This window comes from Nomia melanderi, chromosome 8, assembly GCF_051020985.1.
Source record: "Nomia melanderi isolate GNS246 chromosome 8, iyNomMela1, whole genome shotgun sequence".
NCBI classification, from domain to species: domain Eukaryota; kingdom Metazoa; phylum Arthropoda; class Insecta; order Hymenoptera; family Halictidae; genus Nomia; species Nomia melanderi.
The window spans coordinates 18,591,870-18,618,104 of NC_135006.1; the positions used below are offsets into that span (position 1 = coordinate 18,591,870).

Genomic DNA, 26,235 nt, shown 5'->3' on the forward strand with positions numbered 1-26,235 from the left:
CCACGTACCCTCGGTGTTTACATGAATGGAAACTCAGGATGACTGGAAAAATACAGGAAGTCGGTCCTGAATGCAAATCGTGTCGGTTCCGGTCCTCGCGCCCTCGCGCCCTCTCGCCCTCTCGCCCTCTCGCCCTCTCGCCCTCTCGCCCTCTCGCCCTCGCGCCCTCTCGCCCTCGCGCCCTCGCGCCCGGCGCACAATCATTTTCATCGTGATTTTCGTGTGCATCGCCCCGATCGATTTCATTCGACGGAGTCAATTAGTGATAATTGTAGATTGCCCTGTAATCACGAATCACTCCCTTTCAGAGTAAGTAGATCGCACAGAGAGGTTGTTGAACCGCTGAAATGTTGGTCGAGGTGTCTGGAAGATCAAACATGCAAATTGTCCTATTTGAAATTAGCATCCGAAAACATGCATGCCCATCTACCAAAATCTTGATAAGAATCTACTATTGCTTTACCCAACAATTTTCGAGTGTAAATTTCGTCCCTAAACTCGGCGACTCCTGCGCGTGGACTCATCGCACAATCATAAGAGAGAAACGCGTCTCCAGTTCCCGTAACATCTGTCTCGATCGAATCGTACCGAAAAAGCTTCGTAAAGGTGGACAGGTTGTTTATAATCGCCGTTTCACGGCAAGCAGACACGTATACAGTCATAGAAACAGAAACAGAAAAAGCAGAGACGTGCACACACGGTTCGGGATGTTCCGTGCAAAGCCAAACTCGCGCGTCTAAGTTGGCGTCAGGCCAGGATTAGTCATAGGAGACCTCTGCTACGTGCGCGCACTCTCTAAGGAACCCGTGAGCTCCGACCTGTTTGGATTCCGAATTTCAGGTATGATCCGATACATCCCCTGCACCGACGTCTCTGTAGAGATTCCTTCGGGAGTGCAGCTCATCCTATTGTTGCGAGCGAGTAAACCGATGCGAGCGAGCAGTCGCGTAGAGACGCTCGACATTTCAGATAATAGTCGCTGACCGAGCTCTGCCGCCTTCCGAGTTGACCGATTCTATCGGATATTAGTTGCCCGACCGCGAAACTTTTCTCAAACGATTGCGCCCCTCCACGGACTTGTCCATTTTAAAACTGATTTATCCCTCCGCTGCCGGCTGCATTGCAAGTTTCCACTCGAACGATCGAACAGTTTGAAAAATAAGCTCAACATTGTAATCGCGTTCTATTCTCTCGTATATCGCACGTGTGTTCACCGGCGCAGCGCCGGCCGTCCCGATTTCTCCTCGATGATAACAAGCGTGAAGGTGTATTTTGACCGTTGTATCGCGTCCGAGGCGATGTTTCGTTAAAATCTTCCGCGTTGCTTCACGACATTCGCGGCAGGTTTGTTCTTCGCGTTCGCCTTAACACCGACCGGGAAACGAGCTACTCAAACGTAGACGAGTGGTTCTTCTCTCGTAACAGACGACAAGTAACGAGATGGTCTTGTCACGTTGCGTTTCCTCTCCGTTCGTCGCGCTCTCTGCCACCGAGCCGCGTTCTTTTCACCTTTTCCATCTAGCATTAACACTTGGACCACCGCGTCTTTCGTACGAGTCCCACTATCGCGGATATTTCGATAATATTACGTTTCGTATGGTTCCAACGTTTCACAAAGAAATTCGATCCGTCTCCGAGTACAAGCGAATCGACTGATTAGCAGATTGCAGCGTCAGGCGGCACAACAGAGAAATGTTTCTGCAGAATTTCGATCGTGTGCAGCGTTGAACGTTGATTCGGCTGTACTCTCAGCACTCTGTCGCGTTGTTACAGTTGAATATTTTACGTTGGCAAAAGGCAATGTTGGAACGTATAGAGAGGATAATCGAACCGATAACGAATCCCCGCCCACGGTAATTATCGCGCAGTCGACGTCTACGCGCCTCCCTTAATTGTCCTGTATTTTCCTGTATTTTCGCGTATCTTCGTGCCGACGGCGCCGTATTCGCTGAACGGAATCGAAATTCCGGCTGACCGTGGGCGGGATTCAATCAAGGTCCGCCAGGAAACCGGCCGAAATTGAATAGCGTCACCTTCTCCGGACTAACGAGGCTGATAAAGCCGTACGTAAATATCGTTTTGGCGATGAATGGTTTTACTTGGAAATCAGCAGTGCCGTCGAGAGGTCGCGTCGCGTCGCGTCGCGTCGCGTCGCGTCGCGTCGAGGACAGGGAAAATAATTGCAGGTCACGCCTTCCGGTCCCAGCGGTTGAACAAGAGCCTGAAATTACTAGCGGCCGATGAGAAATTTGTCGCTCGAGACTCCGCGACGTGTACGCTTGGGCGTCTTGCTCTAATACATTTGCACGTCCGCAGAAATCGAGCTGTCAATTATCTATAGGATTTGATTTACTTTGTTTTGCGATTTCGTACTTGCTCCCTTTGGAGGTGGTAGCTGTGTACGCGCAGAAAGCAGAAAAGCGTCAACTCGACTAGCAACGCGCAACGCGAGCAGACCTGAATAATTCGTTCCCCGCTGCAATGCGATATCGTAAAACTCGCTGGAAAAATTGATCGAGAGCGGCTCGCGGCTTGGACTAGATCGGCGCAACTTCGGTTAATTAACTGCACGTGCGCGCGCGTTTTTATTTCGCCGTTGAAATTGATTGGTACAGTGGTCCGCGGCCTTAATCGCTTCAAGTTGGTCCGTTCGTGCGAAACTTTGACTATAAACATACCGTCGATGATAATGGAAGCTACACGTTTTCGGATCTGTTACAGAGTGTTCACCAATCTTGCGAAATGCCCGAATTATCGAAGCTTCGAAGCTCAAGCTTCAGGGCTGAGAACTTTACCGTGGTTTGTGTCGAACGGATCGCATCGAAAGAGAGATATCGTCCGGTCGGAAACTACTTGTCGACTTGGATAGAAAATTGCGACGGTCCGGGCCATTTTCTGGCCGAACGTAACAATTCCCTCTGCTCGTTTCGTTCCGATGACCCCGGAGATGTTAACGTTCCGCCGGAGAAGCTGGAATTTCAGAAAACAATCGGACCGCCGAATAAAGGATCCGAAGAAAGGAGGGGGGGATAGGACTTGGATCCGTGAACGGTCCGGCGAAATCGTTTAAACTTGACCGGTGTTCGTGAGAAGACTCTAGATTGGGATACGCCCGTGCACGCCGCGGCGCGACGTTTGCGTATCCCCAATTGAAAAAACGCCCTCAAGAAACTGTGAACAATTTCCTTTCTCTGGCATCGGATTTCTTAGTATTATAGAAGAAACAGTACCGATTGCTTCGAGTTTTGTCGAAACGCGTTCCCAGATCCAACGAAACTATGCAACATTTTGATCAAGGCAGCTGAAAGGAACCGCGATTTCTTCCTTTCTTTTTGCTCGAATCGAACTGCCGAATCGCACATTGGCGCCCTGTTTCTCGGACATAATGATGTAACTGGTGCGAATGTGCGGTCGCCGCGGCGTTCGTTCAGGGTTCGTCGAGATTATTCGATTCGCCCGCATCGGTCGAAATTTACGAGGCGCACTTTCTCTACCGAAAGCGGTTGCCAAGCAAAAAGAACACGCCCTCGGCGTGCAATTGCTTGTCTCCATCCATCTTTTCCCGTGGCCAGTATAAAAGCTCCCTGCCTGCGGTTTCCTTTCTTGCTCCTTCCTTTTCGCAATCCACGCGTATCGAGCGGGGGCAACTAATTAAAGGAGGTAGTGGTACTGTTATCGCTTCCCTACCTTCGACTGCAAAAACAAACGCTTGATCGATACGGTTCTATAATATATATACGAGTTCTGTTCAATGTTCGCGCGCCTCTCTCCACGCTTTCCGTGGACATCCGTGGGACACGCTACGCATAGATTCCCGAAGCTGTAGAGTCGAATCGTGGTAATAGGCAGCGTTGTAGCCAACTGTGTCATTGGACCTCCCTACGGAACAAGAAACGTCGTTTAATTAACATTGTTCAACCCGCGTTCTCTTGGAACTGGTGCATCGTTTTCGTGACGGCACCTCCAATGTCGTACAATTGAATTATGCTAACGAAAAACGTTTCGTTGGAAACCAGGAACGAGAAATCGCCATTTCATTCACACTTTACTCGTCTATTAATTGTCTTGATAATTATGCGCCGGTGGATTAGCGTCGTTGCGCTCCTCCTACCCGCGAAAGGTTTCCATCGTTTCGATGCTATTTCGAAAATAGCCAGAAATTGTCGGATCTTCTTACGAGCGAACATCTTCTTCTCCTTAGACCGCAGAGAGACCACAGAGAGACCCCGGACGAATAAAATCAATTACGGCAACAAGAAAAGTGTAGCGGCATTTTACGACATAATTTCATGGCCAGTCCCCGGATGAACGGACCGCCGGCCGCTTCCCATTTTCCAAGCAGCGATTCGCAGCGATCGAATCTCGCAACTTGCTTGAAAGTTATCCGAACGCGTGATCGAGCGATAGATACATCGTACCATTCGAGTCGGGTGGCCGCGGAGAATCCGAGTGTGCCGGCCGGTTCACGATGAATCGATCCCATTCACCTGTCGCTGCTAGATATACGCTAGTCCTAGGCAGGAACGATGGAAGCCAGAAAGAAACCAGTCTCGAATTTTTTGGCATTCCTGACCGGATGTATCTGCGCTCACGCTTGACGGCCGACACGACAAAAACGGGCGTCGATGCACGATAACCATAACGACCTAGCGATCGATAGAACTTGCTGCCTTTGCAAGCCGCCTCGCGCTTTTTTTATCTATCCGTTTCTTTCCCTCCTCTCCCTCCTTCCGGCTATTGGTTTCTTTTCCCTTTTTTCGGGACGATCGCCATTGGTACGCGCGTTCCATCGTTCTTGGACAAGCGCGACTCTCGCGGCCAATAAGAAAGAGAGAGAGAGAGCCAGTCTCGAATTTCTATGGTGTCGCTGGTCCCGAAAACGACACGAAAAAATTCACCGAGAACCGGCGGAGCTTTCCGAGCATTTTGCGACAGGACCCACCGAGTAACCAATCAGCTGCGGTTACCTGCGGTCGCTGTACGCGCATATGGCGCGCACCGGTCGATTAACGTCGCGGCTGCGACCACCGGGACGCTACACGATTTCCCGATGATCCAGCGTACCACAAACTGCGCTGAACAAATTTCGTATCGAAAAATCATCTCGCGTCGAATTCTCCGATTACCTCGCATCGTAGCGAAACGAGGTGTGTATCGGTTAAACGGTATCTCCTTGGCGAGGTTCGAAAGACACTTGGAAAATTCTCATCTCAGACTCTGAGAGGTCAGCCTAAGGTCAGTCGAAAGGAGACGCGATTCGCGGGATTGATGCACGGACCCGTGGTTGCGTGGTTGCAATGCGGTTGCAATGCGGTTGCAATGCGGTTGCAACCAGGAAGCATCTCGGAGGGACGCGTGCTCCGGATGCATCGGGTCAAGTACCAGGTCGAAAAAGGGCACGGCTCGGTACAATTAAAAGATGGCTGCGCCTAGTACCGATTGTTCGGCTGTTCGAACGAGAGAAAAAAAGCTAGACAGAAGGTGAAACAGGCACGGAAAACACGTTAATGAACGATCCACGGTGCAGGGCATTGTTCTCTTAATGGCGGGGCCAGAGGCGGGGTATCCTGGATGTCAACGTCATTACGGATGCGCGCGAATCCGACACACGGCATTAACCCACTTTTGTTTAATCACAAAGGCAATCTGCGATCCGCTCGAGTTCAACGTCTCGCTGCCACTTTGGCGCCACCGGTACACCCTAATTGCTTTTCGATTGAAGCTGCTGTGCCGAGCGCGGTCTTCTCTTTTCTCGTGTTCATCGCACTGACCGTCGCTACTGCGCTGTCTCGCGTTTCGCTTTCCTATTTCTAACTCGTGCGTCGTCGTTGGTCAAAAGCCTGTCTACGCTTTCGCGGCAAGCTTACAATCCGACGAAGTAGGGATCGGGATTACAACGTTTGTAGGATGCCTAGGCGAACCGAACTCTTTCAGAGGCAGAACCAATCGTACAGATTCTTCGGTCGGTTCTATGTATCGAGAAGAAGAAAGGGTCGCTGTTCCGATGTAAGTAACGTATCGTAGAATGCAATGAAACTGTGGGTACTCTGCATTTCTAGGGATTTCTATTTATCGCATGGGATTTCCCTGTTGAGATTGCGAGAATTCTCCGGTGAAGAAGCAGTTTCCCGAGACAATCGGTGTTTCATTCGACCGTACACATCGGATTGATCGGAACGCGCGCAAGGAGAAGGTTCCGCCTGACTCACCGGGTCGTATCCCGGTTTCCTCGCCCATTTTCAAGTGCGTTTACTAAATCAGTTGCGTGTGTCGGCATATCCGGCCTTTAAGTACGACTGTATGAGCCTTAAATACCGATGCCTCGCCTCCTCGTCGCTCATCGTTTGTTATTCAGGACCACGCGTGTGTTCGCCCGCGCCTAATAATTCGCCGATCGAATCACGGTCCCTTTTCCTCATTCTGATTCAGCTGTTGGAACAATATGCTAATTCTCCCCATTCTTCCGACTGATTGTTCATCATCCTAGAGTGTCTTGATAAAACAAAGGTTACGAGGGACGAGTTTCGACTCAATAATTGCTCCAACGAATACAAACTATGAGAAATTTGTCGCTTCACGCGATCGCTTCCCAGTTTTCTGGAAATTAAAGACCGCGATGCCGCGTATCTCGTGTACCCGAGAACGGTCGAGATAACCTGCGTTTTATCATATCAAACGACCCCTCACGTCGGTGTTTACGCGTGCATCAAAGGGATCTAATCAAAGGCGAGAAAAGAACGAGATCAAAGACCATCGATCGCGCGACATTCGTGCGTCGGCAAATCTATTTTCGTTCGTGATCGTGGAGTGCGATTTCAAACGTAGAAGGAAGAAGGAGTGACGAGAGAGAACGTTACTCGTCGAAATCCAATCAATTCGCGATTCGCGGCGCGTCGCGGCGCGTCGCGGCGTGTCGCGCCTCGTCGTGAAAACGAGACACGGACAATATAACACGGCGAATTGCATAATTCTGAAAATGATATTTTAATCGAGCGTCCAGAGAGGGGACATGTGGTGTCAGGTGTTCTGGCTGTCAAACTGAATTACGGCGTATCAGAGACGTCACGCGATTTCGACAACTGATGCGTGTATTACTTATAAAAATATTATAATTATAAAATGGAATGAAAAATTCATCTGTAAAGTTGAAATGGAATTGCAAGGGACGGAGTTAATCGATCAGGATCGATTCTCTACGAAAATTTCATCGAGTGGAAATAACGGTACAAGGGGAGATAATTACGCAAGGGACAAGAAATCCCGGCGACCGCAACGGCACCAGTCAGCGGAAGTTGGTCACGTCGCAGTCCGTGGAACAACGAATAAATCAGCCAAACTTCTCTCGTTATCTCTGATTACTCGCGGAACCTCGGCGCGGGTTATCCACGAATTCGTGAGATATTCCGGTTGCTTTGCTCGCACGACTCACGCCTCGACTTTCCCGGTGGTTCGTGATTCGTGATTCATAATTCGTGATTCTTGATTCTTGATTCTTGATTCTTGATTCTTGATTCTTGATTCTTGATTCTTGATTCGTGATTCGAGATTCGTGGTCGAGAAGGAAAGACGTGCCCCTTCGAGATTAGCCTACGACGAATCTGCCGTAAAAATAACTGATGCGACACTCGTCGCGTGTGTTATCGGAGGACGGCGGCTTTTCATGCACTTACGTGTGTCTATACGCCGCGGCGATTGTACATCGATTAGCCGTTCAGACGAGTCCCTGAATGAACCGAAACATCGCTGAACCTCGCATGGAGGTTCCTATACGCTACTTTGTATTCCTTTTCAGGCGGCGCGGCTTTCCTATCGTAAATGTCCTTCCTAACTGTAAGCTAATCCAGCAAGTATTCCAGCAACATTCATTTCCAAAACTGCGAATTTTCGTACTCGACTTCCATCACTTGTAATTACTTGTAATTACTTGTAATTACTTGTAACACACTGAAAAGATGAAACTCGAGCAGTTAGATGTAATTTAATAATAATTTCGGTAAAGGGTAAATATTTTCATTGGAGCTAATTTCCTCGTGAAAACTATAATATATCGAAGCGTTTTGCTTAAAGACTTAGTTTGCTGTCACGCGTTAGTCCAGCAATACGAAAGTGACGAGAAATGGTTGCGCACGGTAGTCCAAGTACGCGAACGTTCGGGACGACTGACAATCAGATCTACGCGTCCAGGAAGATGAAAGGGGACCGAGCGGAGAACACGAAGAGCCTCGCCATCCCCAACGGGGCGCCTCTTATTTCGCTCGTTTCTCGTTCCTTTCTATTAGCTACGATTTCAAATTCCCTTCAGCGATATTGCTCCTTTCCTTTGACTGCCGCCCGGCGACGGACGATGGGCTTTACGATGGGCTTTACACTGGGTTTTCGCCAGGGTTTTCGCCGGGGTTTTCGCCGGGGTCGTCAGAGGAGTTCCAGCGACGCTCTGCGCCCCGGAAACTTTCGAGGGGCGACGTCTTAAGTCGCTAAATAAAAGATTCAGCCCCGACTACTCCCCGAACGCTCGTTCTTCGACGCCTGTCGTTCCTCTTTCTTCTTCTCGCGGTCTTTCATAGTCGATGCCGATTTCTGTCTCCGTGCTGCGATCATTACGATGAAATTGGGCCAGAGGGTTTCTTCTCTTCTCACGTGTACAGTAACCTACATAGCAGTTAACTACCCTACTGCTGCGAGGGAATCAGACTCACAGGATACATTGAAATTACATTGACTCGGAAGGATCGTTCCGAGCATGGTTCGTCGGTGAAATTAGTCGAGCTACTTTCATCTGTTATTTCATCGTTTCAGTACCGACATAGAATACTGTTCGTGTCACAGTTAGTCCAACCACATCCTTCGAATGACCGATCACCTTCTTCGAACGCGCGAAGAGCGTTATCTCTCCTTGCGAATCCTTTCTCGGGCAATTCCTTTCTCGTTCTCCGAGTCGCATGACTATGCGACGCAGGACGTGACGCGGCGATCTCACGTGGGACCGAGGAACGATGCACACGCGGCTGTCGTGTGGGCGAAACGGACGCTGGAGGAAACATCTGCAAAATGTTCGTTCGGTCGCGGCAGTTTCGAACGGAATCAATATTCCGGCGCAACTTCCGTGGCACCGTTCCGCGATATCGGGAGGGAATCGAAGGTAACCCTGCCACGGCTCAACTTTGCGATCCCGCTTTATTAACGAGATATTACTTTCCGGGGGAATATCGGGCCAGCCAGGATTCCGGGTCGATGCTCGTTATCGAGCGTGATCAGGAATCGGTTTAATTCTAACGAACCAATTACCCTCGGAGCCAGTGTGTAATAAAACGTTCACGACGGGAGAATCGGGGACCCGGGACCTCAGAGGACACGGGGATCTTGGAGCGACACGGCCTCGAGATCGATTAATTGAAAGCCGTCGAAAGACGGATAGCACGGGAACGAGCAAGGGGCGACAACGATTACACGCCGAGCCTCGTATCTAGAATTTCATTACCCATGTACATAGTATGTAATATATTTAGTCAACTTCTCCGTCTATGTGCAGTATACTGTTCTAGTTTTCTGTTCCAAGTAATTTATTTCCGATGATAACATGAAAACAAGTTGCGATCGCGTCGGTTAACGCGCCAGTCGACAAATATACACGACGTCTGCATTTATCGGTATCCGTGGAACAACTTTTAGGCGTGATTGCAATATCAGAATTTGACTCAGGTGCGAAACGATAACTTGCCTGGAACGGGCTCTAGTGGCTCTGTTCCTTTCCTTTCGTTAATATTCTTTGCGCGGCATAATGAATCATCTAGCTCAGCGACGTTCTTCGTTGTCTTCGTTTCCCTCGCATTTTTGCGTCACACGGATGCCCACGTGTGTCCCCGGTCGCCTACTCCGCGTTGCCTCCGACAATCCATTCACGGCAGATTCTCTATCGAAGCTAATATCCTTGCCAACCGAACGAGCATAAAGTTGACGATAACTTGTTTCTTAATTCTTTCGCGTAAAAGGACTTGTAATTCCTTTGAGAAAGTAGCAGTCGATTCAAACTGTTGAAATCTCGAAATCCTTGAACATGTTTCCATTGAAATATGGATTGCACGCGTATTGAAATTGCACTTGGTGGATTCGTCGGGGGCTGAAACGACGATACAACGTTCTTCTTGCTTCTGCTTGATCCATCCGTACAATGTCTCCACGTCCAAGGCCCCTGCCAGTTAGCGTTACCGATGCATCGATGCAACCCGAATTCCGGGTTCCACCGGAGTGCCTCAGTTCTTGGCTGCACCCGAACGTCCCACGGCACGCAACAATTTCCAGGCATAACGAGAAACGTGTCTCTCGGTTCAGCGCACGGATCGAACGTGCATGTAACAGCCGTAGTACTACGTTCATTCGCTTTCGAAGGGAACACGGGGGCGGTCATCCTCGATAAACGCGAAATGCGCGTCATCAATGAACCCTGCCAGTATTCTCCTACCCTGCGACGCGACCAACCAAGGAACCTTCATCCTTCGTTACTACAGAGGGTCCGTTCAATGTCCAATTACTAAAATCGATAAACAGACATTAGAGGTTTGCTGGATTTTTTGTAACAATCGTACAAGCTTAAAGGCCCGCAGGAGCGAACGATTAAACGTCTCGAGCGGCCGCGATGCGTCAATTTTATCGACACCTTCGACCTTTCCCTCCAACCCCGAAAGGGTGGCGATGGTGGCGATGGTGGCGATGGTGGCGATGGTGGCGGTGCTGGCGACATTGGCGACATTGACGGCATTGGCGACCGGGTAGGTGGCTGAGGAACGCGTTTCCGTTTGTCGCGTCCCGGAGACAAAGGTGGGTATCCGTTTAATGGTCGATCGTTGGAGAAACCGTACTCTCTTGCGCGAGCACTAAAACCAATGCGCAGAGGCGGTGGCATATCCGGCGCAACGGCTGGCTGCCCTAACTGTTGCGTTTCGTTCGTAGAAGGAGCGGCCCGCTGCGACCGCCGCGCAAGTTATTAACGACAATCGATCTAATTTTAATCTCATCTCTCGCCCACGCCGCCGCGATTCTCCGGGGGAAAGCCGAGGCGTCTGATCGCGCGACCTCGCTGGGGACACTGCTCCTGCCGCGACGCTATTGGCTCGCGCTCGCGGCATCAACGGAAAGCCTCCTCACCCACCATGTCGAGGGAAATGGTGGGAGCCGGCGGATCTCGGTTGTACGGGGCAAGGGGCGCCTTGATCGAACAGCGACGCGAGGGGAAGCGGTCTTCTAGCTGGAGGGAGACAGAGTTCTAGTTCGCTTTGGCTAAAGGAGTCAGGTTGTTGGACGTTGCTGGAGAGATGGTGATGGACGTTGCACTGTGCGAGAGGGGAACGGATGTGTAGCGATGGATATTGCTATTCGAGCAACTGTTCAACAGAAGAGCACTCGATCGATCGTTTCCTGCAGATTTTTCCATGAAACTCGCCGATTTATTCTACTTTCATTCGGTTTACTAGCTTCAACCGTTTACCCATCTTCCGATATTCGGAACGGAGAACCGGAAGGATCAATTCGAGGCATGCACGGTCCTCGGGAATGTTTGTCGCACAGTTGGGAACAAGTGCTCGAAAGTCACAGCGTCCACCGTCAGGCCTCGAGCCAGCTTCGCCGAACGCGATCAACGATTCAGCGACAACTCGGCGAGGGAAGGTGATACCTCGAGCCTTTTTCCGTTCCCCGGAACTGCCGCAAACACTGAAACCGTGTTCTCGGTGTACCGACGGCAACCCTCGATTGTTCGAACTTACACTGCACCGGTAGCCATCGCTGCGGGTGCCATCGGTGGGAACGCATCGCACGATGAAACGGAGCGACCCGACGGTCAGACGGAGACGACGCTACGCTGTTGGGGAAAGAGAGACGGAGAGAAGTCGCTGCGCCGATAAGAGAGAGAAGCCGTTCTGGAAAATCGAGTGGCGGGGAGGGTTCGGTGCGTCTGGTTGGAGGAGGACAGCGTCCCGTTGGAAGGGGACAAAGAGGAGAGTGATCGCGCAGCAGGAAAGCTGGCCGCCGGGCGCCATACTGCTTTCATTCGTTCGGCACAGTACGCGCCCAGCGCCTACGCGGATTGTCTCTCGGTGCTTGTCGTGCTCGTTCGATTGTCGTGGTGGTGTTAGTTTTCTTGGAATTTTCTTTTTTTTTTATACCCTCGGTTCTCGTGCTCTCTCGGTACGTTTTCACGAATTTTTACGGGCCAACTAACCCGGTGCGTGTTTGATCGTCGACTGCAAGCGACCGCTTCTCCGTGGCATTGATACACGAAGAACAGCAAGGACGGAAAACCGAGCAGACACCATTTCTGTTCACCAGCAGCACAAGCACCAGCCAGCTAGGCAGTTAGCCGTCGTCGTCGTCGTCGTCGTCGTCAGCGTCGTCGTCGCCGCCGCCGCCGCCGCTGCTGTCGCTGTTCATTTCTCAAGCTGGTCTAGTCAGGCCGTTATTCCATTACTCTCGCTGTCTCTCTCTTTCCTTCCTTCTCGCGTCAGTAGCGTATACAGTGGCGGAGGCAGAAACCACGGGATTTTACGCGACCACCCAGTGTACTCTGGCTCGACGCTCAGCAACCGACTTCCGGAGCTGACCGGCTCTACGCGTTCCACCAGGTGAGCAACTTCGCGCTGATAGACCAGCGCTGGATCGGGTAGATATTTTGCTTGAAAATACTATCTTTATTCGAATTTCCTTCTCGTCTCGTCTCTTTTCGTGTATCAACACCCTGTATCAACACCTTTGGACCAACCCCCTCCCTCGATCTTAACACTGCACTCCACTCTTCGACAACCTATGAACCAAGAATCTTCTCTGAAACACTAATTTGAAAACAAGTCATTCGACTGTATATCTCGGCGATTCCAATCCCTGCGACCATTGAGAATTCGACGAAGATGCTGTTAGCGAGAAAATATTGATTTTAAAGGTGCAATCGAAGAATCTCCGGCAAGGAAACTGTTAAAACAGAGAAATCCTATTTGTAACGAGCCCGAAACTCGATTACAACGCCCGGCCCCGCCGTGTCCCGTCCTGTCGATACACACCGGTTACGGTTACGCGCTCTTACTTTCGATCGAGGCCGACTCGGCCTCGAAACCCGTCCGCACTTTCGGAACAGCTGCTCGGCCGGCCGCGGACACCGAGAGGAGTACCAGTTTCGAGCGAACGTTTCACCGATGCCACCGTGCACGGTCCGTTGCCTGGCAATGTGCGAGCAGAGCCCTTCGCTTCCCTCTCCGCGGTTAACCCCTTGGCTGGCATCCCTCCTCGCGGAGGACTGCTCGGCTCCGACGAAACATCTCTGGCCGAATCCAACGGCCCGCGCACCGGATGCGGTCCTTCGAACCTCTTCTCTCGTGATTTGCTCCGCGTCGCACGCACGCACGCACGCACGCACGCACGCACGCACGCGACACCCACCCCCTCTATCCATCCATCCATCTTTGCGTTTCTGCCTTTGCTGTTTTGCTAGAGCCTTGTTGCTTGAACATTCTTTCGAGGCATTTCAACAGCCTGTAACGAATTCTTCTTTTTCTTAATGGTGTGTGGCAGGCTTCCGAATTCGAACTGAAATACTCGTAGTGGTTTCGATTTCGGTTTCCATTTACACTTTGAGCGAATTAACAGAGTAATAACTTGTTCCAAGTCAAAGTTCGCCTCTTAGAAAAAGCAAATTGTTTCCATGTACGTAATACGATTGATGCGTTTAGAAGTAGTACGATTTCGCAACAGCATTTTAAATTCCGTGGATTGTTATGTTTGTTTGCTGACAGTGCCACAGAACGAAGTAAACGAAGAAGAGACAGTTTCAGATATTAGAACAGAGATGCCCCGGGAGCATGCGTAAATTCATTTGAATTCATGCGAATTCCTTTTAAACGGGAAACTCGAAGAAAAGTGGAAAAAGGACTCTTTAGAAACATACATGAATTTCAAAAGATGAATGGAACATTTCGACAACAACTTCGCAACTTGCTAAGAATTGTTTGAGCTGAATGGAAGCTCTTGACAAAGAAAATGAATATCTCTTCTCTCGCTGATTCTCTAAACACTACCCACGAAAGAACGAATACAAATAAACAGCCCCAGACTTCTCACAGAGAATGTTTTTTACTATACCTTCCACAATTTCTTGTTCCAACTTGAACCATTAGAGAAGAAGAATGATATACGAAATGCTATACAAAGTGACGTGCCCAGAATGTCTGTAAAAATGTTTTTTTTCCAACAGACCGTATATTTTTCTTGCCTCTGGCACAATTATTGTTTATCACGGTATTCTTTCTTTCCGAGATGACGTAGTATGACCTGGTAGGTTTGCAAAATCAAAGAAAAGTGAACGAAACGAACCGAGAAGAAAATTGTCAGTTCGCGAACAATCGTGGCCGAGAAATGAACTTACGAGGATAGCGTGTTTCGATGTTCGATCGAATTGGCCCGCACGAACGTCTAAAGATTCCGAGGTCGAGGAATTTTCTTCGACCCGGTGCAGTTCGGAGCAAGCAAACATCGTAAATTTTCAACAATTGCCCGAAGGTTTATGATGCGTCGTTGGTGCTCCCGGTCAACCGCGCGCAGTCCCGTCGCCGGCAATAAAACGCGGCAACCATTGCTCGAGAGCCCGTTAACGGCGGATTGATTCATGCCAATCGATGCTCCAATACCTGTCATCCGACAGATTGCAGTGTGCCGTCGTTACATTTTATGCCTCGCGATGCCCGAACAGCGCTCTATCTCGACTCGTGCTCCTTCGTTCCTTCCATGCGTCTGGATACCGTAGTGCCCTTCTAACGGGCTTCCGGAATAATGCCCGAGAAACGTTGAATCGTATTGCAGAGAAACAGTCTCGATAGTCTACTGTCTTAAGTCAGATATTGCTGGAATTTTCGCATTACGCTACATTCAACGTTCTAATTGAAAGTATTCTGGTTTACTTGAATTTCTTTGAATCAGCTGACAGTGAGATTCACGAGGGATTAGTTTCGCAGAAAATGAGACGGTTCATGCAACGTGGAAACATCCGTGAACCGTGTTTCTGCTGTCCAGAATTCATAAGTTTTTCGGCAGGTTTCTACCTTGTGGCGAACAGTGAGCATTTCGTGCGCGTGTGCGCGCGTGCGCGCACGAACGTCTGGTGATAGTTGCCTTTCAATTTGCTATTTGTTTCAAAACGTCCCTCCGCCCCTCCTCCGCTCGATCCAGCTGAAACAGAACTTCCTGTTTACTCGACGTCGCGGCCTTTTTCGTTTCATTCCCCTTCTTTGATCTCGTTGCCACCGAAAACGAGACTCTGCTGCTCTTCGACATAAACCCTGTCTGCTAAAACCCTTTTAAAGTCCGTCGTGTTTAAATTTCTTTTCCAACTGCCGTGGAACCATTGATTTTCGTTTACCCTCGCTGCTTTAATGATTTCGAACGTTATTAACCGAATCGCTTACAATTTCTGATTCAGCTGATGGATGAAACATCGAGTATCTTTCTCCGAGAAATACACGGAACAACGATCCGTCGTTTCTATTGCGACGTTCACCGACTACCCGTATCGAAAGGAACTTTCATTGGCATCTGCTCGTTAAACGCATACTAACAGTGTTCCGCTGATCGAATGATTTATTAAAATTGATCGAGTTCGAATGCGATTAGTCTTCTCACACAATTTTCTCTCGTTCCTTCGTTCGTGCATGATTATTTGAAGCAAGTAAATACTCGTATACCACGCAGGCAGCAGATGTTCCTTGTCGGAAGACAGAAGACCGCCGCGCAACTTGTTCGATGCCGTTAGGTTCTCGCAGCGCTGCGTGCGCTCCATGCGCTCCATGCGCTCGAAACATAAATTTCGAGGTGCCCGAGGCTACATTATGCATGCCGCGCGAGATGCGCGAAAATATTACCATAACCGTATCTTGCAAACGACCGATCGAGTCGTAAGGCAGTCGTCGCGATCGATCTTGCCGCCTGCCACTTTCGACTCTCCTTCGAGAAAAATTCCACTCGGGACACCGAGTCCAGTGTCTCGCGCGGTTCCGAAAAGTATTGGATGCAGCAAAAGTCACGTACTATCGGATGACGGTGATGTAATATTATTTGCAATGAAAACAAGTTCGTTAAAAAGATAGTGATTTATAAATTACTTTGAATGATTCGTTTAATCGTCATGGTACACGACTTGTGGTTTATCCAGTATTTCTCAATTACTCTGGTTCACTGGAGTTTCAATTGATCTGATGCTTTCACTGACGTTGCATCAGTACGTTCTATTTTTTAAACTTACTTGTTATTTCAGTAAAGCCATTCTCGAATAATGAAAGAACAAGATATAGAAGCATTTCCCGAGCACAATTATTCATCCATTGCTACCATTCCATCGACCACTCGAGAACGAGGCTAATTCACGATGCCTAACATTATTTCAGTTTTCAGTTTCAACGCGAGAGTACTACTTCCTATACTTTCCACGTGAAACGAGACGCTTGCGTGTGCATTTACGTTTACATTCGCATTCACGTACGTTAGGAATTTCATATTTTCGCAACGATACTCGATGCCGTGGGACTTGATTCCGCGCGTCTGATAGCTGTGCAATCTCGGCGCCCTTAGGTTGCCAATGAAATGTGGAAAAGAAGAAAGTTCGTCAAGTGGGGCGAGAGGAGTTCTTGGAGGCAGCAAACAGGAAGGGGCTGGAGAAGCTTGAATTTCCTCGAAGGGAGGGATCACGCGCGGGGGTGGCTGCGACCAAGGGGCACCGCTGCCGGTGCCTGAGCAGCTGATGTCATTTCTTTCTCTTCTTTCTCTTCTTTCTCGTCTTCCGTTCCTCTCTCGACCCCTCGCGAGTTAGTCGGATCGAATGTTCCAGAAATCAAACACTTTGTCTATGACACCCCCTTAGCAGATTAGATTTAATCGATTTTTTCCATCGTTTGAAACCGACTGTTCGATACATGAAATTTCTCTACTATAATGTTCCATAATTTCCAACAAATGGCATAGCTACAGTTCTCGGTGAATTCGATCAGCCCGGCGTTCTCGCGGTCAACCATAGGTCCGCTCGTTCGTTCCCGTTGACGCTCGAGTCGATAGTTTGCCGTTAAATCTTGATAAGCTCGGCACTCTCCGGCTGTAGGTCGATTTCCGTTCAAAACCGGCGAAAATTAAGTCACTCATCCCTAACAGCAAATTGCGAGTAACTAGCAAATTGTTGCTGACCAATTTCACGTTTCGTGTCGGGCTAATAGCTGGCTTAATCGAGTCGCTGAACGAGTATCCTTTCATAGGCCTTTTTCGGGCTGGTGAACCTATAAATAGAATCAAACTGCCAGGGATCGTAAGGTCGTACCGACAACATTGCCGTTACTAAAGGCAACAATTTCACACTTTGCCATATTCTGTTCTAGTAATTGCGATACGATGTCCTATCGCGTTATAAAATCATTATTTATAAGAAACTTGCCACGCTTGGCGGACATCTTCCATTTCTAATGCCTTTCTTTCATCCCGGTAGCCATTGCGGCGTAGCCCCGCGCGAAAATTGAAGCTGTCTCGCGTTATTTCTTCCATTCCGTGGAACACTCCGGTTCCACGAACCCCCGTCGTCCCCTTTATCTATCGCAGAATCAACATCGGCGAGGAGTCATCGTCGCGTCGTATGCTCTCACGCCCGTTCATTAAGACTCATTAGCGGCGCGGTGACCTCCGCAGATCCTCCGATTACACGGGCCGCTGCACGTCTGCCTTCCTCTCCGCCGATATATATATATATATATATATATATATATATATATATATATATATATATATATATCATTTTGGATCGGTTGCCCCACGAATCCCCCATTAGAGGAACCTATTCTCTAATCGCACTCCGCGGTCAACGTCTTCCTTTGCGATCGGAACGCGGATCGTTCGCACACGCGTCGAAATAGAATTCGAATCGATCAGTCGGGCACTCGCGCTTCGTCGTCTCGCGAAGAATTTCAAGGATTCTGGGTTCACGTCTAACACCTACGCATCAAAAGTTCAAGCGACCTTTCGATCGACGGTGCTTCTCGATGGTGAAGGATGGTTCTAATTAAGGAAAACACGAGTCGAACGATACCAGGTAGCAGAAAAAGTTACGGCAGAGCATGGATCTGTATACAGAGCGGGGACAGAGATAACGACAGGCAGTGACCTGCTCGAGAGCGAGGCTGTACCTATCAAGGCGTATTAGGGGATGCTCGTTTTTTCGAGACAGTATGTCGACCGTTTAGACGCCATCCACTTCAATTTCAACTTACACCGTGGTGTCGTAAAAGCTTCTCCCCTGCGTCACGGCTGCTTTTATCCCGTGCTCCGAGTACGGAAACGCTCGGCTCGATGCATCCTTGCGAGCACTAAAGCGCACGCTTGCGAGAGAGAGAGACTCGCTAAAGCTTTGGCTGATGTTTGTAGCGAACATGGTCCTTTGTGTACTGCACCTTGCAGTGCAGTACCAGTATCTGGCCCTATACGCCCCGTACACGCCGCGCAATTAGCTAGAGGACGCTCGGAGCTGATGTGCCGGCACGTACGGCCATTGGGACATTATGGTCACGCAATGGCGACGACAATGGAATTCGTCGGGAGTCGGTGAGAGACGGGACACGAATGTCTCGCGCACCCGCGCTCCAAGTCGACGTTTCCTCTTTGCGGTACGCAAAGTTTAAAAGTTTATTCGTTAAACCATCCACTTCCATCTGTAAATTCCTAGATGGAGGCATTCCGTTAACGAATATTTCCAATCTCTTTTTCGAGACTCGCGATTCGTCGCGCAGGCTTTTTCGCCGAAGGCGCGTCCATCTTGAACATCCCCATTCCCATTCCCATTCCCATTTCCATTTCCAGTGAATGCTGTGTCTCTGTCGCGCCACGTGTGTCAATATAATTTAGTGGCTGCAGCCCGTGTCCGCAAACATTCGCCACGCACATGCGTCCGTCTACGAGGAAATGGAGGCACGTCCAGAGCCCTTTAAACACCCTGATTTATGCCTCGAAAGAAACAGCTTCGCGAGCAGACGAAAACAGCATCTGGATTTCCTGTTGTTTCACGTCGATCAATTCCGTCGAACCATTACTTACCTAGTAGCGGAGATAGCACAGTTATCGAAACGAACATGGAAATTATTTCATCGCTGAATGTTCTCGTTTCTACTCTATAATACGATGCACATTGCGAACGAGTTCAAATAAGAGAAAATAGTTGATAGAGATATCAACGTTTCTTCGAAATGAAGAAAAGCTCTCGTTTAAATATGTTAGTGGTGTCGTCGAGGGGTAACGATTTCCCAGGCAAATCGGACAGCGTGCTTCCCGCGGCGAACGGTGTGCAGATCGTTGTCCGTTTTCGCGGGGAGACTTTCATTCGACTTGGCTCAACGAAAACCGGTCATTTCGCTTTCTTGCCTTATACGGCCGATCCATTACGAAGATTTTGACGAACCTCCGCGCATGACCTGCCGCGCCAGCTCGTTGAAAGTATTTTCGTGTCAGAACTATAATAGTATTGAAGAATGTAGACGCGTTACCGGAACCACAGAGAAATGGCCAAGCTGAAAGCCATGTGAAACTCGTTGGAAATTGAATTGTTATCTTATCAGCTCATTACCCCGGCTCTGTCGTCACACGACTCACCGGGAATCGCCTGCGACTCTGCGACGATCCCGCGAGGAATCGAGTAAACTCGTTTAGCTCGATCGAGGCTACGACGGGGAGAGATAAACACGTACACACACCCTTGCTAAAAATCTATGGGAACGATGCGAAGCCAAAGCTAATAACTTCATTCGAACAAAGTACTTGGTGTATAGTCGTTGTTCAAGATTCGACTGGAACGATTAGAGTTTCCCAAAAGTTATACTTTTTTGTCAGCCGTCACGATTTTACGATCGCGTGCCGAACGTAAGGAGATTCGTTCGGGATACGGCACGTGGAATGTCCACGATAAAATCGCGCGTGTCTCGTCTCGCGCGATTTCTCAGCTGATGGAAAAGGCGGGTTAGCTCCGGCTCGGGCTGTGCGGGACGGTTCGACGTGACTGTCTTTCGAAACGACGACGGCACACCGGAAAGAAAACGAACAACCGGAGAGACGTCTCGCCTTCGGGTTAAGATACGCGTCAACATCCTTGCGTTTCTCGCTTGTTAATATTGATGATTTTTCTATCGAACCGGCAGACACGGGAGCTCGAACTGTTTGGAATTCAGGTAGCGGGTTCCGATTGTCTCTTCCCTCTATTTCAGTCGAAGCTCGATGGTTTTCGAGAAACCGAGAATCATTCCTGCTAGAATATTAATGGCTGCGGCTTGCGGCAACGCCACTGTCTTTTCGGCTTTCGATACGACACGGCCATGTTGCGTTCGAGTAACCACGGAATATCCTCTAAGAACATTTCTAATCTACATTTCTTTCGCAAATTCTCGGTTCCTATCCTTTCCTTTCAAACCTTCAGTTTTTCAATTGAGTCACCTTACGATTCATTCGAGCAATTCGACCTTAACGATACTCTCTACCTCAACCTACATTCGCGACAACAAAATATTGGCAATAAGAGGCGATGGTGTCGACGGAAATCCGACGTCAAAATACGCGGGCTTTTGCCAGGAATGCACCGAATCCCGGGAACTGGGAATACACAGAGGTTGGTCGCGGTAATGGGCAAAGTTCGCAGAGCTTCTGTATCGCGGAAATCATGGCCACTCCAATTTCAGGAGAAACGTGTTATGGGTTCACTACCGCCGGAAGCTGTGGAACAATTGATTTCCTTGGTACGTCGTGTCCCTTCTCACTGTGCGACAACAAGAAACTCAAATCTATATTAACTATAGAATGTTTCTTAATGTTTCTTCAATTAAATTACGCAACCGAGCGGCAGATTCCGAGTAAACTTGGAAATCCTTGAAAGATATTACCCTTGCTCATCCTCGATTAGATGAAAAGTGTGCTTTTCCATCGCACGATTACCATTCGTAACGGTCGAAATCGTTCGTGTCGCGAGTGTAACGAGAACCCGATGGAAAAGGCAGTCCCGTTGACTCGGTTAGACAACCGAGTGACCGCCACGGCAATGTCAGTGGAGCAACTTGATAATCGGAAAGAATTCCGAAGGAGGTTCGATCGCGAGCACCCGACTCAGCCATTTATCACGGGACAGTGGTTTGTATTTGAAATTTATTGGACGGTTTCGCGGAACGTCCCGCAATAGAGACGGCCGACGCATTCTTCCGTTTAATCTGCACGCTCTGTCGGTAGTGCGATGGTTCCCTTTTATTTAGTTGGTTAACCGTCATTCCGCCGCGTAAATCTGTCGACTGGAAGTTTCTCTTCGATAACATCGTGACTGTTGGCTGAAAGAAGGGAAATCGATTCTCTCGTTAATTTCTGTTAACGGCCACCGAACAATTTTCCTGATGTTTTTATTTCCTTTCAAGCCCTTCGATCGATATTTATACGAATGAACCGTGGCGACACGATAAAAGGTCGATTGAAAAATCTTGACACTGGCTTGGTGGTTTGGTCGACGTTATTTCGGCCCAAGTAGACTCCATTAGCGAAATTCGAGCATGCTGGTCGACCCCTGTGAAATATTCAGGTCCGATTCCCCGATAAAAGATCCGTTTTCGGGAGGGAACCGTTTTACGGGAAGTGGAGCGCAAAAGTTGAATCGCCTCACCGAGTCGGCACTCGTGTTTCCCCGATCCGAGGAAAGTCCCTTCGACAATAGCCGCCGCGGCGCGGACACTGCGTTCCTCGAAGATATTTCAGGAACGATTCCGTTCGATTCGAGTCCATGGAAGAGCACTTACTTCTTCTCCTCCTAGTCTGGTTTTGTTCGAAAGGGTTGTTTCAGTTCACCGCGGCCGATGCATTTTCACGTGATAGAGAATCAACTTGATACTCCTAGGGTAGTACTGCATTGTCGCGTTACGACCAACTAAAATGCTGGACGCTCGACGCCGATCGTCGTGAAATATTTCTGCCCTTGTTGTTTTCATAATCTTCTGGATCTAGCGAGCCGGAGAATAATCCTTTGTGATCTGCAAAGTGATATATAACATAATTTCTGCGCATTCTACGCAGTCTGCCTCACGTGTGTTGGCGCACGTGTGCTGGTGCATTTTCCTCCCACCCCTGCATCTCGGCCAGCGACTCGACCGATTACATACCTCGAGCCAATAGCCGAGCGTTTTGAAATACAATCCTTTTAAATGTCCTGCTCCCATGGTGGTCTCTCCGCAGCTTGCCCCGAAACACAGGTTTTTTCTACTCTTTTTCCCTGCCTCTTTGGATTCTCCTCTTCCCTGCTCGTATCGTTTCTCTCTCGGAGTAGAACACGATAGGGCAAGGATCGGGTGTCGCGTTCTGTCGATTTCGGGGAAATCTGGAGCGCTGTGGATTGGATAGTCTCGGTGGATCTCCGAGTCACCGCTGAATCGATTGCTGCTGTCTCGCGAATGAAATTAGATCGAGCTTGGCGCCCGAGGTACCACTACTGCTTTCAGTTTTCCTCATTTCTTGCACATTAGTTGTTTCGACTCGCTTTTGTTCACCGGAGGGTAGCTGTAAATCCTACTCTTACGTTTTCGCTCGATTCGATCTCCCTCGACCTCCCTAGTAGCGCCTCCGCGTTGTCAGCGAGCACGAGGTTCGTACAATAGGCAGTTGTCGAGGACTGGAAGGTTCATTAGGAATTCGCCTGGCAGCAGGAGATTCCTCTTCGTTGGAAATTATCGATCCCGGTTGGCGTTATCGACGCGTTCGACGCAGCACAACGCCGCCCCTCCTAGACTACCGTTCATCAAGAAATTCCTGAGCAGCTGTCATTCACCCGCCGACAGTTGCCATCGGCCAGACTACAGAAACTTGAAATGCTCGAAACCTGTATGCTCGAAACACTAAAGATTTCGAACAGAACAAACTTTCTCGGCCTGTTTGGAAAAGACCAGAAATCTAGCCGGGTACATTCGGACGATTAAGCGCACGCCACGAGTATCCCCGCTGTGTCAGTCGGTATCGCGATCCTGTAGAAACTCGAAAACAGTTTCGAACGATTCGAGCGTGGCCCACGATCGGTACAGCAAACGTGAGAGTCGAGCAACGTATCCCCGTGGCGAACCGAAGATGCACCGTTCGCGAACAGGTTCTCTTTTAGAGCGTCCCGGCTAGGTCGACGGCTTCTGTAACGCAATCCCTCCACCGCGTAACCTATCGTCTAGCCCACACTATCGTGCTTCTCAGTTTCGTGGTAGTAAACGCGCAGAAACGGGACGGGCCCGTCAGCCCGGTTTTTCTTCTCGACCTCTTCATCTTCGTCCCTTTAAAATGGTTCTCCGATTGTTCAAGTTTTATCGTCAGATGTATGGATAACTCCAGTAGATTTATTCCCAAGTTGTTATCCTTGTATTTGCACAAGTAGCTTTGTACTCGAATTCCAGTTGAAATTTCTTACAAAAGTATCTCTGGACCGTCGGTAATTTGCAACATATTCGTCCAAATAAACCTGCAGTTTCCTTTAAAGCTGGATCTCTATTTAAACGAACAAACGAAATTGAGTAGATGGAAAAGAGCGATCGTTCCGTGTTCCATTAAACGAACGCGCGTCGTTCGAGTGTTTGTTCGAAACAATTGCTCGAACCGAGTTGCGAGTGCCTCGAGCCTGGAAGCTGGCAAAGCGGTTGGCGACACCGTGTCTCGGAGCTGCTTTCGTAAGAGTTTCGCTGGTTTCCTCGTTCACGCGGCCACGAGACCGTCGCATCATATATGGCTGTGTTCTTGAAACGATCGTCCCACTTCTGCCTTACCCGCTACCGGTGTCTATTAAGCTTGCCTGCCGTTCGTTCTCTCGGAGCGATCGCAGCGTTTTGCGTTCGGCAGCGCGCGCGTTTGCCCATCAACTCTCGGAGTAGGACGAAACGTGATCCGAGTACTAGACTGCAGGCCTTTATGCGTTTACGTGAAATTTCATTCGGACAGTGAAAGTCGCGTAAAGTCTTTTCCGATAATCGGATAGTCGACTAAAAGATATTAATCTACCGTTGAAAATGGGCTAATTTCGATGAAACTGAATTAGCGGTCGATCGCCGTGCCAGTCTCGCCGGGCTAATGAAATGTTCTTTCTTTCTCTTTGAACATGGCTCTTCGAATAACTCGACAAAGTTGCGTGAACGCGTACCGAACTCTCGACGTGCTGGCACAGCCGGTCGAAGCTGCCCTCTATCGTGATTCATCTCGCGCGAGGGAATTCTCGATGATTTTTTCCAAGATACCACTACCATAGCTCCCGACAAACAGACTTTATGCGCGGAGATAACGGTATCTCGGGCTAAACGAACCCTTCGCGGTCGTATTTCTTTTGCGGCGGACTATCATTACGGAGGGTATAAACAGAGGCCGGACTACCCGAGGCGGAAATGTAACAATTCGGTCGTTAGTTTGGGATTCGTTGGAGATAACGTATCCTCTGGACAAAGGCCTGGCTATTCCGAACGTGGATAATAGACAGCGCGCGTAATCTCGGTAGCGTTAGAGCCGCCGTTACCCTTTTACCGTATTTCCAACTAGCTTGACATTGTCCTCTTTGCGCGTGGAATTCAAGGTGTCGGGCAATTGGAAGATTGATCATTCGGAGCGTGGTTGACGATGCTCCTCGAGATGTACAGTAATGTCTTGTAACGAACGAATATGGCAAACTGTCTGACCAGTTTTGCAGAGTTTATCGGAGAACCTCCAGAAATGATCATTCGACCGTTCCACCTCCGGCACGTCGGACACGTGTCACGTACCGCACTTTGGATTTACCGTGCCTCGCACTGAATATTTCTGCTCCCGCGGTACAATGAGCGCATTCTATTCTCTTGGCGCGCGTGCTCGTCCCGCTGGAGTAGTATACGCCGCTGTAAGATAGACCGTAGATGAAAATGCACGCTTCCTCTCTCTCTCCGTTTCTCCTGCCGCCTGCTTTTTCTCTCGCGACGATCCACGCGCCACGTCCAACTGCAACGAAACGAACGAAGCATTGCGGTTACCGTTGGCGAATCAGCCAGCGCTAGGCAGGGTTCACGGTTCGACGCGATAACGTGGACCGTCCGATTGGGTGTCGTTTTTACGCGGTGAAAGTCGAGAAGATTGAGGAGACTCGAGCATCGCCGACACTGGCAACGCGACACCTGGGGCTCGTTAACTCGACCCTTCCTTCGCCGGAGGTATCTACTCGATTTTGCTACAACTTTTGGAAACGCATCGAAAACAGTCGGATCGAGTCGTCTCGGTGCTTCTCGACGATTTCCAGTTGGAGTTATCGGTCACCGCAACAGGCTTCGTTGCCGTCTCACTGGCGAGTGAGAAAAACGCATTTGCCTCTCTGTCGCATTTACACTGAAATTACTGAAACGTTCAGCGGTCGCAAATTGGCTCGGTAACGCGGCGACGCGGCGACGCGGACATTTCTAGCGGGAACACGGAAACTCGACAGACAGACTAATCGCGTTAGGAATAATTCAATTATCACCCGTTCCCGCACACTTATGGCCGTGCTGTTCCTTCGTAGCTCGTTTCAGCATGCACCGAAAGATCCCCGAACTATCGAACTATGCCGGTGGACTAGGCATAGGTGGTCGTCGCCGGCCGTAATCGCAATCTCGAGAACCTTTTGTCTTTCGCCGACGCGGATAAGCGCAACTTCGTGACCTCTCCCTTTGTTACCGAATTGTTGGCACGAGTATGGCAACATTACCGACCCTCTCTGTAGATCGCGGCTTCTTTATCGGGCCGAGGTTTACGAATTTTGCCAACACGCTCGACAACGCGGCAACTCGAGTTGGGCACGGAGAAAGTTGGATAACCGTGCAGTTATTTCACTGTTTCTTCAAACTGAATACAACATGTGCTTACAAAGGAACAGACAAATGAAAAATATCAGATTTCTTTTGTTGGAAATTCTCTTCCATTTCTACACGAATACGACGGGGGAAGGTGGCGGTCGAGGATTTGCCGAGAAACCATGGAAAGCCTAAATGTCCGCGATGTCTGTCGAAATGCGGCTGACCCGCGTCACGTTCTACGGAATAGCGAACCTCGGCGTGAACGTCAATGTTAACACTCGGAGCGTTTCTACTAATTTTCATTAGCACGCTTTTCGTTAGCAGAGACTGCGGTACACATCGTTGCAGCTTGTGTTTGCGCAACGCCGTTTACTCTCGAGTGTCCCAATTTACTGGCTGAATT

General features: G+C 49.3%; 1 protein-coding gene across 5 annotated transcripts in view; it reads left to right on the forward strand.

Annotated features, from left to right (window-relative positions):
* LOC116427319 (uncharacterized) overlaps window positions 1-26,235 on the forward strand; it is a 74,845-nt gene that overhangs the window by 15,033 nt on the left and 33,577 nt on the right. For 2 of the 5 annotated variants that reach the window (XM_031977506.2, XM_031977512.2), the window contains exon 1: window positions 11,976-12,614. The exons of 2 other annotated variants lie outside the window; for them this stretch is intronic. The gene's annotated coding sequence lies outside the window, so the exon portion shown is untranslated. Of the gene's footprint in view, window positions 1-11,975; window positions 12,615-26,235 lie in introns of those variants that run through there. One more of the 5 variants, XM_031977513.2, reaches the window with a different exon arrangement.